The following is a 7,933-nucleotide window of genomic DNA, read 5'->3' as shown; positions in this document are numbered from 1 at the left end:
GAGGGGATCCTCCTCACCACCATGGCTGCCATGAGGGATGAGTTCACCTGACTGGAGGTGGCCCCCCTCACCACCATGGCTGACATGAGGGATGAGTTCACCAGACTGGAGGGGGTCCTCCTCACCACCATGGCTGCCATGGGGGATGAGTTCACCAGACTGGAGGAGGAGGTGGCCGTCCTCACCAACATGGCTGCCATGAGGGATGAGTTCACCAGACTGGAGGGGGAGGTGGCCCTCCTCACCACCATGGCTGCCTTGAGGGATGAGTTCACCAGACTGGAGGGGGTCCTCCTCACCACCATGGCTGCCATGAGGGATGAGTTCACCAGACTGGAGGGGATCCTCCTCACCACCATGGATGCCATGAGGGATGAGTTCACCTGACTGGAGGGGGCCCTCCTCACCACCATGGCTGACATGAGGGATGAGTTCACCAGACTGGAGGGGGAGGTGGCCCTCCTCACTACCATGGCTGACATGAGGGATGTGTTCACCAGACTGGAGGTGGCCCTCCTCACCACCATGGCTGTCATGAGGGATGAGTTCACCAGACTGCAGAGGGAGGTGGCCCTCCTCACCACCATGGCTGCCTTGAGGGATAAGTTCACCAGACTGGAGGTGGCCCTCCTCACCACCACGGCTGTCATGAAGGATGAGTTCACCAGACTGGAGGTGGTCCTCCTCACCACCATGGCTGACATGAGGGATGAGTTCACCAGACTGGTGGGGGTCCTCCTCACCACCATGGCTGTCATGAGGGATGAGTTCACCAGACTGGAGGGGGTCCTCCTCACCACCATGCCTGCCATGAGGGATGAGTTCACCTGACTGGAGGGGGCCCTCCTCACCACCATGGTTGACTAGAGGGATGAGTTCACCAGACTGGAGGGGGTCCTCCTCACCACCATGCCTGCCATGAGGGATGAGTTCACCAGACCGGAGGGGGAGGTGGCCCTCCTCACCACCATGGCTGCCATGAGGGATGAGTTCACCAGAATGGAGGTGGCCCTCCTCACCACCATGGCTGTTATGAGGGATGTGTTCACCAGACTGGAGGTGGTCCTCCTCACCAACATGGCTGCCCTGAGGGATGAGTTCACCAGACTGGAGGGGGAGGTGGCCCTGCTGAGGGAGAGTGTGAGCAAACAGCAACCAGACAACCACACCTGAGAGGAACCCCTAACCAAGGTGTAAACATCAACCAGACCACCACACCTGAGAGGAGCTCCTAACCAAGGTGTAAACAGCAACCAGACATCCTTAGAGGAGCTCCTAACCAAGGTGTAAACAGCCACCAGACAAACACACCTGAGAGGAACCCCTAACCAAGGTGTAAACATCAACCAGACAACCACACCTTAGAGGAGCTCCTAACCAAGGTGAGGACAGAGCAGGGCAGCATCTTGCAACACAGCTGATAGAGGTTCAGCAAGAGAGATGGACTCGAGAGAGCTAGCTGATCTAACAAAGGAGGTGAGAGAGCTCCAAAAAGACAGGCAGAACAGTAATAACGATCTGACCACACTAAGAGAGGAGTTGCATGAGAGACAGAGGACAGAGGACAGGCTGCAGGAGAAAGAGAACAGAGGACAGGCTGCAGGAGAGACAGAGGACAGAGGACAGGCTACAGGAGAGAAAGAGAACAGAGGACAGGCTGCAGGAGAGAAAGAGAACAGAGGACAGGCTGCAGGAGAGACAGAACAGAAGACAGAGGACAGGCTGCAGGAGAGACAGAGAACAGATGACAGGCTGCAGGAGAGACAGAGAACAGAGGACAGGCTGCAGGAGAGACAGAGAACAGAGGACAGGCTGCAGGAGAGACAGAGAACAGAGGACAGGCTGCAGGAGAGACAGAGAACAGAGGACAGGCTGCAGGAGAGAAAGAGGACAGAGGACAGGCTGCAGGAGAGACAGAGAACAGAGGACAGGCTGCAGGAGAGACAGAGAACAGAGGACAGGCTGCAGGAGAGAACAGAGGACAGGCTGCAGGAGAGACAGAGAACAGAGGACAGGCTGCAGGAGAGAAAGAGGACAGAGGACAGGCTGCAGGAGAGACAGAGAACAGAGGACAGGCTGCAGGAGAGAAAGAGAACAGAGGACAGGCTGCAGGAGAGACAGAGAACAGAGGACAGGCTGCAGGAGAGAAAGAGAACAGAGGACAGGCTACAGGAGAGACAGAGAACAGAGGACAGGCTGCAGGAGAGAAAGAGAACAGAGGACAGGCTGCAGGAGAGAACAGAGGACAGAGGACAGGCTGCAGGAGAGAAAGAGGACAGAGGACAGGTTGCAGGAGAGACAGAGAACAGAGGACAGGCTGCAGGAGAGACAGAGAACAGAGGACAGGCTGCAGGAGAGAAAGAGGATAGGCTGCAGGAGAGAAAGAGAACAGAGGACAGGCTGCAGGAGAGAAAGAGAACAGAGGACAGGCTGCAGGAGAGACAGAGAACAGAGGACAGGCTGCAGGAGAGACAGAGAACAGAGGACAGGCTGCAGGAGAGACAGAGAACAGAGGACAGGCTGCAGGAGAGAAAGAGGATAGGCTGCAGGAGAGAAAGAGAACAGAGGACAGGCTGCAGGAGAGACAGAGGACAGGCTGCAGGAGAGACAGAGGACAGAGGACAGGCTGCAGGAGAGACAGAGAACAGAGGACAGGCTGCAGGAGAGACAGAGAACAGAGGACAGGCTGCAGGAGAGACAGAGAACAGAGGACAGGCTGCAGGAGAGAACAGAGGACAGAGGACAGGCTGCAGGAGAGAACAGAGGACAGAGGACAGGCTGCAGGAGAGACAGAGAACAGAGGACAGGCTGCAGGAGAGAACAGAGGACAGAGGACAGGCTGCAGGAGAGAACAGAGGACAGAGGACAGGCTGCAGGAGAGAACAGAGGACAGAGGACAGGCTGCAGGAGAGAACAGAGGACAGAGGACAGGCTGCATGAGCAGCTAGATCACCACTCTGTGACCTGCCCTCATACAGCAGAGGAGACCAGCCCACCAGCCAGGCTTCCCCAGCCCTGCCCTCACACAGCAGAGGAGACCAGCTCAACCAGCCAGGCTTCCCCAGCCCTGCCCTCACACAGCAGAGGAGACCAGATCAACCAGCCAGGATTCCCCAGCCCTGCCTGCTGTACCCCACCTCCCCAGCCCTGCCTGCTGCACTCCTCCTCCCCAGCCCACAGAACAGCCTCCCACTGACAGCGGCACCGGCACAAACCAGCCACACCCCAGCTCCAACACCCACCAGCCCCCCCTCTGCCCCCTCCAGTCCAGAAGAAACACTGGCTGACATCGTCCTGTTGATGGACTCAAATGGGAAGTTTGTTCAGGAGTAGAAACTTTTCCCTAGACACAAAAGGAGAAAGGAGTGGTGCCCAACAACGCAGAGGGCCATGGAGCTGCTTGATAAGGCCCATCTCGGGTCGCCAAGCCACATAATCATACACACCGGAAGAAATGACCTGCATGCTCAGCAGGGGAGGGAGGCGACTTCACTACGGGGAGTGATTGAGAAGGCCTCCGCAATCTTCCCCAACTCAAGGATCGTGGTGTCAACCCTTCTACAGAGGAAGGACTTCCACCCTGCCACAATCCAAAGAATAAACGCCAGCCTATCCCGGGACTGTGCCCTGCGGCCCAATGTACACCTGGCCCACCATCCCACCCTCGATCTGGACTGTCTCTATGACCATGTTCACCTGTACAGGGAGACAGTCCCCATCCTCGATCTGGACCATCTCTATGACCATGTACACCTGGCCCACCATCCCACCCTCGATCTGGACTGTGCCCTGTGACCCAATGTACACCTGGCCCACCATCCCACCCTCAATGACAACCCCAGCCCAGCTTCAGAGCCACCCAGACGAGGCCTCCCACCCCCCTGCCCCCCACCGCAGACCCACACTTGGAGGAGCCACAGCTCAGCAGGCAGAGCTACGCACACAGGTTGTGAGAGGAGCAACTCTCCCCACCAACCCCACCAACCAAATGAGTGACATTAAACGAATGCTGAGTCTACTATGGTCACATGTGAAAGGCGAGGGTCATGGTAAGATGAGCACAATAACTTGGGTCTGTACATAGTCAATGGTAGGCTGAGAGGGGACTATTTTGGTAGGTACACCCACAGCTCATCTCTTGGCAGCAGCACTGTAGACTACTTCCTCACCGACCTAAACCCAGAGTCTCTCAGAGCCTTCACAGTCAGCCCACTAACACCTCTCTCAGACCAACCCAGAGTCTCTCAGATCCTTCACAGGCAGCCCACTAACACCTCTCTCAGACCAACCCAGAGTCTCTCAGAGCCTTCACAGTTAGCCCACTAACACCTCTCTCAGACCAACCCAGAGTCTCTCAGAGCCTTCACAGTCAGCCCACTAACACCTCTCTCAGACCAACCCAGAGTCTCTCAGAGCCTTCACAGTTAGCCCACTAACACCTCTCTCAGACCAGCCCTGAGTCTCTCAGAGCCTTCACATTCATCCCACTAACACCTCTCTCAGACCAACCCAGAGTCTCTCAGAGCCATCACAGTCAGCCCACTAACACCTCTCTCAGACCAACCCAGAGTCTCTCAGAGCCTTCACAGGCAGCCCACTAACACCTCTCTCAGACCAACCCAGAGTCTCTCAGAGCCTTCACAGTTAGCCCACTAACACCTCTCTCAGACCAACCCAGAGTCTCTCAGAGCCTTCACAGTCAGCCCACTAACACCTCTCTCAGACCAACCCAGAGTCTCTCAGAGCCTTCACAGTTAGCCCACTAACACCTCTCTCAGACCAACCCTGAGTCTCTCAGAGCCTTCACATTCATCCCACTAACACCTCTCTCAGACCAACCCAGAGTCTCTCAGAGCCTTCACAGTCAGCCCACTAACACCTCTCTCAGACCAACCCAGAGTCTCTCAGAGCCTTCACAGTTAGCCCACTAACACCTCTCTCAGACCAACCCAGAGTCTCTCAGAGCCTTCACAGTTAGCCCACTAACACCTCTCTCAGACCATCCCAGAGTCTCTCAGAGCCTTCAAAGTCAGCCCACTAACACCTCTCTCAGACCAACCCAGAGTCTCTCAGAGCCTTCACAGTTAGCCCACTAACACCTCTCTCAGACCAACCCAGTCTCTCAGAGCCTTCACAGTTAGCCCACTAACACCTCTCTCAGACCAACCCAGAGTCTCTCAGAGCCTTCACAGTCATCCCACTAACACCTCTCAAAGACCAACCCAGTCTCTCAGAGCCTTCACAGTCAGCCCACTAACACCTCTCTCAGACCAACCCAGAGTCTCTCAGAGCCTTCACAGTCAGCCCACTAACACCTCTCTCAGACCAACCCAGAGTCTCTCAGAGCCTTCACAGTCAGCCCACTAACACCTCTCTCAGACCAACCCAGAGTCTCTCAGAGCCTTCACAGTCAGCCCACTAACACCTCTCTCAGACCAACCCAGAGTTTCTCAAAGCCTTCACAGTCAGCCCACTAACACCTCTCTCAGACCAACCCAGAGTCTCTCAGAGCCTTCACAGTTAGCCCACTAACACCTCTCTCAGACCAACCCAGAGTCTCTCAGAGCCTTCACAGTCATCCCACTAACACCCCTCTCAGACCAACCCAGAGTCTCTCAGAGCCTTCACAGTCATCCCACTAACACCTCTCAAAGACCAACCCAGAGTCTCTCAGAGCCTTCACAGTCAGCCCACTAACACCTCTCTCAGACCAACCCAGAGTCTCTCAGAGCCTTCACAGTCAGCCCACTAACACCTCTCTCAGACCAACCCAGAGTTTCTCAAAGCCTTCACAGTCAGCCCACTAACACCTCTCTCAGACCAACCCAGAGTCTCTCAGAGCCTTTAGTCAGCCCACTAACACCTCTCTCAGACCAACCCAGAGTCTCTCAGAGCCTTCACAGTCAGCCCACTAACACCTCTCTCAGACCAACGCAGAGTTTCTCAAAGCCTTCACAGTCAGCCCACTAACACCTCTCTCAGACCAACCCAGAGTCTCTCAGAGCCTTCACAGTCAGCCCACTAACACCTCTCTCAGACCAACCCAGAGTCTCTCAGATCCTTCACAGTTAGCCCACTAACACCTCTCTCAGACCAACCCAGAGTCTCTCAGAGCCTTCACAGTCATCCCACTAACACCTCTCTCAGACCAACCCAGAGTCTCTCAGAGCCTTCACAGTCAGCCCACTAACACCTCTCTCAGACCAACCCAGAGTTTCTCAGAGCCTTCACAGTTAGCCCACTAACACCTCTCTCAGACCAACCCAGAGTCTCTCAGAGCCTTCACAGTCAGCCCACTAACACCTCTCTCAGACCAACCCAGAGTTTCTCAGAGCCTTCACAGTTAGCCCACTAACACCTCTCTCAGACCAACCCAGAGTCTCTCAGAGCCTTCACAGTCAGCCCACTAACACCTCTCTCAGACCAACTCAGAGTACCTCAGAGCCTTCACAGTTAGCCCAATACTTATTTTCCACCATAATTTGCAAATAAATTCATTAAAAATCCTACAATGTGATTTTCTGGATTTTTTTTCAAATTTTGTCTGTCATAGTTGAAGTGATGAAAATTACAGGCCTCTCTCGTCTTTTTTAAGTGGGAGAACTTGCACAATTGGTGGCTGACTAAATACTTTTTTTGCCCCACTGTGCCCCTCTTCCCCCTCTTTACAGAACTCCCTCTTCCCTCTATAGACCTCCCTCTTCCCTCTATAAACCTCCCTCTTCCCTTTATAGACCTCCCTCTTCCCTCTATAGATCTCCCTCTTCCCCTCTTTATAGACCACCCTCTTCCCCTCTTTGTAGACCTCCCTCTTCCCTCTATAGACCTCCCTCTCCCCCTTCTATAAACCTCCCTCTTCCCTCTATAGACCTCTCTCTTCCCCCTCTTTAAAGAACTCCCTCTTCCCTCTATAGACCTCCTTCTTCCCTCTATAAACCTCTCTCTTCCCTCTGTAGACTTCCCTCTTCCCTTCATAGACCTCCCTCCTCCCCCTCTTTATAGGCCTCCCTCTTCCCCCTCTTTATAGACCTCCCTCTTCCCTCTATAGATCTCTGCTTTCTGTCCATCAACTAGGTTTGATTTCTCATGATTGGCAAAGGTCAGGGGCTTAGGGGGAACTTGGGGTTACCACAGGGCATGGTGTGAACTATGTGAAGAAACAAACTGTTCAGTTGACAGAGTATATTTTTCTCAACTTTGTCGCAATCATTTTTAATAATTTATTTCTCTCACTCACTCCCTCTGTCCCCTCCCCCTCTCTCCCCTGTCTCTCACTCACTCCCTCTGTCTCCAGTCTCTCTCTCTCTCTATTACTCCCTCAATACCCTCCCTCTCTCTCCTCTGTTGTCCCCTCCCTCTCTCTCCCCCCTCTCTCCCTAACTCACTCACTCCCTCAGGCCCCTCCCCCTCTCTCTCTCTCTCTCTCTCTCTCTCTCTCTCTCTCTCACTCACTCACTCACTCACTCACTCCCTGTCTCTCTCTCCCCTGTCACTCTCTCTCTCATTCCCTATGTGCCCTCCCTCTCTCTCACCATCTCTCTCTCTCACTCCCTCTGTGCCCTCCCTCTCTCTCACCATCTCTCTCTCACTCAATCAGTCCCCTCCATCTCTCCTGTCTCTCTCTCTATCTGTCCCCTCCCTCTCTCTCCCCTGTCTCTCTCTCTCACTCCCTCGGTCCTGTCCCTCTCCCTCCTCTGTCTCTCTCTCGCTCTCTGACTCAGTCCCCTACCTCTCTCTCCCGTCTCTCTCTCTCACTCCCTCATTCCCCTCCCTCTCTCTCCCCTGTCTCTCTCACTCACTCCCTCATGCCCCTCCCTCTTTCCTGTCTCTCTCTCACTCCCTCATTCCCATCCCTCTCTCCTGTCTCTCTCACTCACTCCATCTGTCCTGTCCCTCTGTCTCCCTTGTCTCTCTCTCTCTCCCTCATTCCCCT

The sequence above is a fragment of the Oncorhynchus mykiss genome, chromosome 11 (genome assembly GCF_013265735.2).
Source record: "Oncorhynchus mykiss isolate Arlee chromosome 11, USDA_OmykA_1.1, whole genome shotgun sequence".
Lineage (NCBI taxonomy): Eukaryota > Metazoa > Chordata > Actinopteri > Salmoniformes > Salmonidae > Oncorhynchus > Oncorhynchus mykiss.
The sequence above is the reverse complement of the archived record's forward strand: the minus strand, read 5'-3'. Positions refer to the sequence as shown.